Raw genomic sequence first — 9,672 nt, 5'->3', positions numbered from 1 at the left:
TGTGTATATATTTTTTTTCCATAAAAATTCATGCTAAGAAAGACCACATTCTAGAAAGTCTCATTTAGTTTATGACTATTTTGTTGAATTTTAAGCCAATTATTAAATATGCCTACATGATCAAATCATATTTCCATTTTTTTACCTCCATTTTTGATATGTAGAGAAAGCTTATAAATTATCCCCCGCCTTACTTATAAGCATCCAATAAACTAATTTGACTATTTCTCCACTGGTTATTTAATGGGAAACTTCTGGGAACCATTTTGTAAAACAAATCAGTCTCAATTCCTCTGAATTCTTATATATTTACATAGGGCTTTTTTCTAGTACGGGGAACCCCCGTTTCTCTAGCAGGAGGGACAACTCAGAGCTCCAGGAAATAAAAGCTAGTCATTTTCTTCCTTTTCTCGCTGTCTCCTGCCCAGGCTAATCTCGTGTGGCCCGGAGAGGAGCTGAACTGAAACACGCATTAGAACGCCCCGTATACATCACCAGGGAAGTGAGTGAGGGCTGATCTGTGGACTGCTTTGTTTTGGCATCGTCACAGCCACTCTGCTGACATGTAGAGGGCAGACAGGCAGCCCAAATTGCCCGTGACCTTGGGAACACAGAGGAAGGCTGCTCCACCTCTCCATCACACATGAATCTGCAGCTGACCTTTGTACATAAGTGTTGAAAGCTTATGTTTATGGAATTCACAGATGTCATTCCCGAATTCCCAACAAATTCACTCTCTTTAACAGGTGACCTCTATGGCAGGGGAAATTAAGGCATTAGCATACTACATCATTACCCTAAGAAAATCTTCTCAATATAGCTCTAAGATTTAAGAATAGCATTCATGCATGACTCTTACAACTTGGAGCTATAAATAAGCAAAAACTGGAGTAATATCTTAAAGATCAGGCTAACAAAGGGGATGTGGCTTTCCCGTGGTGGCTCATTTAGGACCCAGAGGTAGAATGGATGGATGCTATTATTAAATATACAAATCTATTTATATAAGTAATCCTTATTGCCTCTTTTTAAAAAAATTTATTTATTTATTTGAAAGAGAGAGAGAAAGCACAAGTAGTGGGAGAAGCAGAAGGAGAAGCAGGTTCCCCACTAAGCAGAGAACCCGATGCAGGGATAAATTCCAGGACCCTGGGATCACGACCCAAGCCAAAGGCAGATGCCCAACAGACTGAGCCACCCTGGCGCCCCTGCTTATTGCCTCTTTAATAACACTAGTATTAGAGTTTGCCTAAGGTCTTAGAGATATGTATTATTTCCCCACCTAACCGATACATGTCACAGTAAAAGGTTAGAAACCAAGCCCTAATCCAGAAATCTATTCATTGCTCTCCCTTAGCTCATCTTGAACATGGCCTCCAAGGAAAAACTGCAGATAATTATGCAGATAATTATGTTGGATCCTCAGCAACCTCTAGTATCATCCTTCCCCTTCATATCCTATTGGTGCTTATACATACACCTTTGATCTTTGTGATGTGTTGTCTAGTGAGAGGAATTTGCAAACCGTTCATGAAATTTAGTCAAAGCCGTGTTAATAATGTAACCAGTACCAGGAATACTGATTTCAGAAAATATCTGGGAACCATAAAAGAGAGAGAGAGCACAGAGAAAATGGTAGGTGTCCATGTTTTTTTGCCTCTCTGTGTATTTAAAAGGAACAAGTATTTTCCTGGAGTGACAACAGAAGAAAGATCATTTTTCAATTATGTTATTAATTTTGCATCATAATTCTACTCATCACTTGGCTTTGTTTGTATGCATATGTGCATGTGTTTTCTCTTTTGAAAGCAAGGAGAAAGGGTTGGAAACAGTAACACTGCCCAGGAAGGGGCAAAAAAATTTAAAGGAGTAGGTGATGCTTGGGTTGGAATCTGAAAGATGCTGCTTCTAGTTGGTTGAAAATGGGGAAAGAAAAGCAAGGCTGAAAGAATAGAGTTTGCAAAGGCACAAAGAGGGACATTCTGGGCTTGCTTTGAAAAACCATGTTAAGTTGAGCCTTAAAGCAAGGCTTTTAGCTTGGCAGTGATGAGAGGAATAACTTTCCATCTTAATTTGAGTGCCACCAAAAGAAGATTCTGAGGCAAGGATAGTAGTGCACAGCATTGAGTTGGCAAGAGATCCCAGGAAACTCATTTAGGGGAATATGGGAGTAAATAGGGAAGGGGAAGAAACCACAGTCTGGTAAGTCATGTAGACATTTATCACTGTGGACAACTGGAAGTCAATCCTGCAAGGGTTGAATTGGGAAGAGTATATAGAATATAGTTCAGAGTTTATCAAGACCCGAGCACGCTGAGGCATTAATTAACTAATCAGTTTGTCATCATTGGAAAAAAACACTAGCTCTGGTATGTGTGGCTTGTTACAGTTGAAGAAAATCTAAGATCATGTCCAGGACCTGCAGAGCTCTATGTGATCTGTGTGGCCCTTCTTGCTTGTCTGGCCTCATGTCAACTTAGACCAATTGGAACTCATTCTGGTCTGGCCATGCTGGTCTCCATCCTTTCCTTCAACATGGCAAAGTCCTCAGGGATCTGGATGTTCACTTCACCATCCTAGGCATCTCCTCCCTATGTTTCCGCTCGTCTAACTTTTTCATTTTATTTATATCTCTATTTAGAATTCACTTTATCTGAGATGTTTCCTAACCTTCTGTTTTGAGATGCCGCCATGCTTCCACTTTATCTCCTTAGACTTCCTCATGGTTGGTTCACTTTTTGTTTACAGATTCGTCCCTAGTGCCTGGTACATAAAAGCTGCTCAATAAACATATGTCAGACGAATAAATGACTTTGGGTTCTAAGCCGGACTTTTTTTTTTTTTTTTTTTTTGGTCCATCATATCTGAATACTCTTCCACTTCTCAAAACTGGTTTTAATTTTGTGATTGCAACATGAAAGATGCCAGACACTTTCCATACAGATAAAATTTAAAGGGAAAAAAGATCTTATATGGATTCCAAAGATTACAGAATTTATTCTTATGGAGAAAAACCAGCAATTATTTGTGCATGATTGTCCTATCTGCAATGGATAAAGTTGTTTTCCTTAGGGAGATAGAAATGTATAGAAAAGGGCACAAGGTTGCATTTGTGTGAGGACTAGTGATGGACATACTGATCCTTTTCTGTGTGCTTATTTTGTTTGCTTTACTTTGTTTTGGTTTGATCCAGAATGCAAGGGTTTCCCTCTCACTCTGTCACGTAGTTTGTAAGGTTATCCTGACTCCTAATGAGGGCAGGGCAAGATATTATTTTCACTTGGGTTCCAGTTTTTGCCTTAAGGCAAGGATTTGACAGCACTTATTAACTTAACAATCTTCTGAATCACTATGATTCATTTGGTGTTTTATTTGCCTGTTTATTTACATGAGCACAATAAGAGCTGCTGATTAACACACAAAGCACTTCTTAGTGTGTGGTTAATAAAATAGTCCTAAATTATATTAAGACTTTAAAAAAAAAAGCTTTATGTGGAGATTTTATATATCCTCGGGGGTTATAATTTCAACTTTTGTGTGCCAGAAAGATCTAATTGCCTTTATTAGCTTGCTTATAGATAGCACGAACCAATAAATATTGTTTACTTCTCTGGGTTTGGTCTGGCCTGCCTATCACTGCAGAAACATCTTTTTTTTTTTCTTTAATTCTGAGATCCCCTAGCTTGTCTCTGCTCCTGGCTTGCCAAAAGGAGACTTTTTTTTAGCTTTTTGTAAAGTTGAGATCCCTTGAGTCGTAGACCAGATAATGGGCCAGTGACCATGGAAGACTTTTTAGGCACCAATTCTCACTTTTTATTATATTATCCAGAATTTCTAAAATAAACACGTTACTCCTGCACAAAAGAAAAAAAAAATATATATATATATAAAGTAAAGGTGTGGGAATGATATTTCCCCCTGTGGGCACACTGAGAGAGAATAGCTACCATCCATTGAAAAGTCATGCAAAAGGAATTTGGCAAACAAAAGACATAAGGAAAAACAGGTTCTGGTAAGACCTCCAATTAAATGATAAATACGGTCTCTTGAAGTAGTATGGTTTCAATGAGGTGGGTCTGATAATTGATTAAAGGAATAATCTTAAATGTTTTCTTAAATATCAAGCCAATCCCCCAAGGTATCTTCAGCTTCTCCTTCATCCGTGTGCCAGGCCCATGGCGTACTCCTCCTGGAGGTTAAGGGCTGAGCTCTTTGACTTTTCGTGACCACTGATTTCTGCAAGAAGGGATGGCTTTCTGATTTACTTTTCCTCACAGCCTTAGAGTAATCACTTGCACACAATAGGGATGCAATTAGTGTTTTTTTAAAAAAAAGTGTAATATAAATTTATTCAGTGACATTTTCCTTGTTGAAGATATTTTAAAAGATGATAACTGATATTTTATGAAAAATAAATATCTAGTAGAATAATTTAGATAATGGTAATATACATGATTTGGCTCCCAAATATCCATTTTTGTTTTCATTTCAAACATCTTTCTTTTTTAAGAAAAGGAACATAAAAATGATCGATTGCTGCATTCCTCTTCTTTCCTGTATCTCAGAAATTTTAATTCAACTTCCAGTCATTTTCTCAACTACACTCCTAGTTTTGAATGGGAAAGGTATCCACTTTCTGTTTTCTTAATGGTGATATTCAGGTCTTCTTTCTCTGATTCTTTAAGAAAATGGTTCATGTTGATTTCAAATAGTGTTGATTTCAAATAGTAATCAAGTCTGGTCCAGAAGGTAATGGACAACTACAGATCATTCTATTTTTGAGAGTCTGAGATGGGAATCTATTCAAGTATTCAGCGTCAGTTCTATGAGCAGAGTGTGTGGATAACCATTCGGGCAACTTGGGATGACCTCGGAAGCTCTCTGCAAATCCCGTCTATGACCCAAACCCTGAAACTGGCCCTTCTACCCACACAGACCTCTCCAGCAAGCTGGAGTCAGATAGCGTCAGCTTTAGCTTCCAGTGTCCTACTGTATGGTCCATCAAACATACATTCCGGCAATTGAGACTGTCATTACTGTCCCCCAAGTGCCAAGCTATCTCCCCGGACAAATGGCCCAAATCACTGTGAGAAAAATCAGACCTAAGACTTCTGGTAAATCAAGGCAGCTAGCCTTTTCCACAGCGTGTCCAGGAGCCACATGTTCTTAACCCAGAAGAAAGAGGCAGGTTGATGAACGTCAGTTACACTAATCAAACCCCAGTGAAGATGAACCCTTGTCCATGTGGAATCAGAAAGGCGGTGCTCCCCTTGGCAACACATACCCTAATATTGGCATCATAGAGGTATTTATATCTGAGGAATCAACCACTGGAATAACCCAGGGGCTCTCAGAGACCCCTGGGGTATATTTCTTTGTGTTCAAAGAGATGATAATCCATTTCTTTCATAGTCTTCTTTTGGGCATCTTTCTCACTTAGCGTATCACTTAAAAATTCTTCCATTCATGTTTCATATTCCAGTTCTGACAGAAGTCTGAAAAGTACTTTTGTCAATCAGAGTAGCTTGCTCCTTCCTGTGTTGGACTCACTCCCAGGGGAGTAAAATAAAACACCGCAAATAGCAAACCACAACTACTCAACCCAAAGAATAATTTTAATTTTTTTCCTTCCTTACACTCTCATTAAATAGTTCCTTCTCCTTCAGAGGAAGTGCTCACCACCATTCCCTGATGCCCCCACATATTTACAAGGATTGCAAGTTGTTTCTGCACTGGTTTAAGAATTATCAACAGGAGAGAAGCCAGAGCTGTTGAAAAGAAATGGAGGAAACTCCACACAACACTGATCAAGCAGGCATGATCTTTTATCAGTAGCTGCCTTGAAAAAGAGTCATTGCAGGGGGTGTATTTTGGGGTAAGCATCCAGATTTCCTTACTTTTGGTGTTCCAGAGGCATCCTGTTCTTCTGTTATTGAAAATCCTATAAAAATGAAAGTTTCCAGGCAGAAAAGCCAACGTTTTCTTGTGAAATGATTTACTTCCAGGCCCTGACACTTATTTACTATGTGGTTAATTTGTACTTGATGGCCGTCCAGTGAGGTTGCAGCTAATGTGTTACATTTTTTCCAGTTGGTCACTGAATTAGAAAAAAAAGTACAACTTAGTAGCAGGCTGCAGGTCATAGAGGAAGGTCATCTTTTTTTGCTTATCCTAGCAGAGGCAAAAGTCAAGATGATTCCTTCCAGTCAGAGACTGTGTTTGTTTGCTTGTGTTTTGGAGTTAGAAAGTATTGCAAATGCCTCTTTTTCTTCCCTGCCATAAACTCAATGAGGGAAAGAACGACGTTTTACTATTATAATACCAACATCAGGGACAATACTTACAAATAATAGATGCTCCATAAATATGTTGAAGGAAAGAACACACGAGCCAGCAAAACCATTTTGTAAATGCTCTTTAGAGCACTGTGGTGAAATCAAGTAGACTTGACCTAGAAATCAAACAGGTTCAAGGCACAATCCCTCCCATTTTCATTATCTATCCTTTTCTAAATCCTTTTTTTTTTTTTTTTAAAGATTTTATTTCTTCATTTGAGAGAGACAGACAGAGAGAATACAAGCAGGGGGAAAGACAGAGGGAGAGGGAGAAGCAGGCTCCCCGCTAAGCTGGGAGCCCGATATGGGGCACCATCCCAGGACCCTGGAATCGTGACCTGAGCGGAAGGTAGACTCTTCACTGTCGAGCCACCCAGGTCCCCTGATCTTTTCCTAAATCTTGAATGTTCTAAGCCTCAATTTCCCTAGCTAAAGAATGAACGGAAATCAGTCTAACCAGCCCTTTGAAGACTCATGAGCTTCTCTGAAGACAATCTAGACGAAGGCACGGTGAGTTATAAGCTGCTGCGTGAATGTATGTTCAGACATGGTGTGCCACCCTGACACCAATCGGGGAAATAAATAAATGTTGGAAGAAACACCACTTGAAGTGTTGAGTGAGAGCGTTTAGCACTCTTATACCAAGAGACATGCTCCTTTCAAATAATGCTGAATGAAGCTCTCTTCTAAGATGTTCTCCACTTACTTGCAGACTTTTGAATCTAGAGAGGGACAGAAGTATGGAGCCAGAGGCTCATTGCCTGAGGCACAGAGGATGACTCCCCCACCCCCAACAGCTTTCTCTGAAAATTAAAGACACAAAAATTTATTTCTTTAAATTAAGGATTTGAGATGACGTCTGCCTATCAAAGACAACAAAGTAGAAGTCTGCCTGGGATGTACACCTACTGTCCATCCAACCTCCTGTATAATCATGTCAGGGTCTTATTGGACTACATCAGACCTGAAGAAACTCAGGTATCATGAAGTCAGAATATATTATATTAATTTAGGAGGGACCAAGCTCAACCTTATTGGCCAAAAAGTTAATCTCACATGGCAATGTTGGGACAGACCTGGAGTGAGAACCTCCTGGTGTACCAAATGTTTTACAGGTGATTATATTTTAAGTATTGATTCAAAATCATTGAACAGATGGGTTATTTGGAGCACATTTTCCATTCTCTCTCTCTCGAAATGGAAGGACTCCATTCCAACCAGGAAGATGAAAACTGGTAACAGCTTGCTAATGGATGTCAGAATCTTAGCTCATTTTATTCAAGTGTTCTTTCATTTATTCCTTAATTCATCAAACATGTATTAGATGCCTCAATTGTCCAAGCATCTGGAGTTGCATAGGGAATTATAGTAAATACAAACAAACATTGTGTGTATGTGTGATCTGAAATGTTTACTAGTTGTGGTATGGGAGAAGAAACATACCATTAAAATAAAACATTTGGCTCTTGGGCTAATTTCCAAGGTGTTTGGAAAAAAAAAAAGAATGAAGTGTTCCTGCTTCACCACTGGGCTGGATCAGGAATACAAAGCCACCAGAGATTTGACTACAGTATTTCATTTCTCTGCTACAAGTTAATTAGAATACTGACATTCAAATTCTGCCTACTCTCACCTTGATGCTTTTGCAAGATTACCCCAAAGCTTCAAAACAGTTTGAAATATTCATTAGTGAATTCAACAAACATTTATAACACCTATCCTGTGCCAGGCACAGTGAACAAGAATGGGGGAGAAAACATAAATAAAGAGCTCCAAAGGAGCTCATTATTTGAAAATAAGCTGCCGTTGAATGAAGAGCTTACAATTGTGCGTGATAGTATAACTGTATCATTTCACACAAGCTACAGAAGAGGCATAACGTGGAGAAGGGCGAGGTTGATTGGACCTAGGTGTTCAGAGGTTTTCTGGAAAAGGTTAAGTTTAAGTTACATCTGGAAGGAAGGAGGGCGGTGAAGGTAAAGACGGGCATGTCAGAAGGAAGGACCAACATTCACCGAGGAACAGACACCTGCAACAAAATGTGTGCTTGGGAAATAGAACCGATTCATGACCGCTGGAGCAAAATGTGCTGAACAGTCCTTATGCGGAAGTTGTTTTTCAGGTATTGCGACCTTGAGTATGATGATCGTTCTGATGCATTAGTTGGAAGCGGCATGGAGTCTTCCACATTCTCCGGCTGACCCTCAGACTATGGTGCCTTTGTGATCATATAGTTATGATATGGTTAAACCCAACAATGTCCTTGTGAAAATGGTCAACTGTTTGTAGAATTGACTACATGAGGGCAAAGATAAAATTGGGAGACCACTTTGGAATACTTGTCTATGGCCACAGAAAGATTTGTCCAAGATCTCTATCCCTCTTTGCCATCTCTTTCCTAGCAACTTTTTTTTTTTCTAATAGGCTTTTTTATCCCTCCTCTCACCCTCCCCCCCTTTACCCTCCTCCCGCTCCTCTTCCCCCTCCTCCTCCTTCCCTCCCCCTCCTCCTCCTTTTTCTTCTCCTTCTCCCACACCCCCTTCCTCTATGACCTTCTATGTTTATGACTACATACCAAACCTGGCCTTTCATCTGTAAAGGCCAGATGTAAAGGTTTTAAATCTATGCTTCCAGAATTCTTTAGAACTTCCTGGGGAGAATCCTCGGGGAAGACTGAGTCAGTGACATTGTAGGCATTGTAGGCTGTCTTCACAGACATTCGACAGAGTCCTATAGATCTACTATTTAAATTGGGGCTTTGGGCAAGATTTCATTTGAAAAAAGAGTGTTTATGCCCCTTTAAGTTTTAAAATTACTCCCCTTCTAGTTTAATTCTCATCTTTTGAGGATAAATGGAAGAAAACAGAGGAGCAGTGGCAGTATCAACACCATATAGCTACCTAGACAGAACTACACTCAGACATGGGTCTTTTATTCTCAGATGTTTATCCCATAGGTTATTCTAGGCAAAGAGTCTCCTCTACCACCTTGGCCCTTATAGCAGAAGAAATCCCTGTCTGGAAGCTGTCATGACAAAGAGGGTCACCATGTGCTCCGTGTTTCCCCTCAACTTAATTATCTCCTAACCTCCTTTTGGCTTTAGTCAGAACCCCTCTGTCCACAGCTTTCCATACTGAATTCGATTTGAACCATTTACTACACTTATTATGCTCAGCCTGGGAAACACAAGGTTAAAGGTGTATGTGTAGTCTTTGAAATGGATTTTCTCACGACTTCTCTGGGGATGGGGGACATAGACCTGCGTACACCCGACTCCTTCAGTGAAACCAGTCTACGTGAGAGGCATGTTGTTATGGGTTGAATTGTGTCCCTAAAA

The 9,672-nt window shown here is 39.8% G+C and overlaps 1 pseudogene across 1 annotated transcript; it reads right to left on the bottom strand.

Annotated features, from left to right (window-relative positions):
* Positions 1 to 429: 429 nt before the first annotated feature.
* On the bottom strand, positions 430 to 9,054 carry LOC308341570 (metalloendopeptidase OMA1, mitochondrial-like; annotated as a pseudogene). Its single transcript has 4 exons — positions 8,916 to 9,054; positions 5,285 to 6,097; positions 5,012 to 5,084; positions 430 to 753 (listed from the first exon to the last, which is right to left on the bottom strand). The product of its transcript is annotated as a metalloendopeptidase OMA1, mitochondrial-like (transcript).
* Positions 9,055 to 9,672: the final 618 nt, after the last annotated feature.

This window comes from Martes martes, assembly GCF_963455335.1.
Source record: "Martes martes genome assembly, chromosome: 4".
Lineage (NCBI taxonomy): Eukaryota > Metazoa > Chordata > Mammalia > Carnivora > Mustelidae > Martes > Martes martes.
Note: the sequence above shows the minus strand (reverse complement) of the source record. Positions and strands in the feature narration are given on the sequence as shown.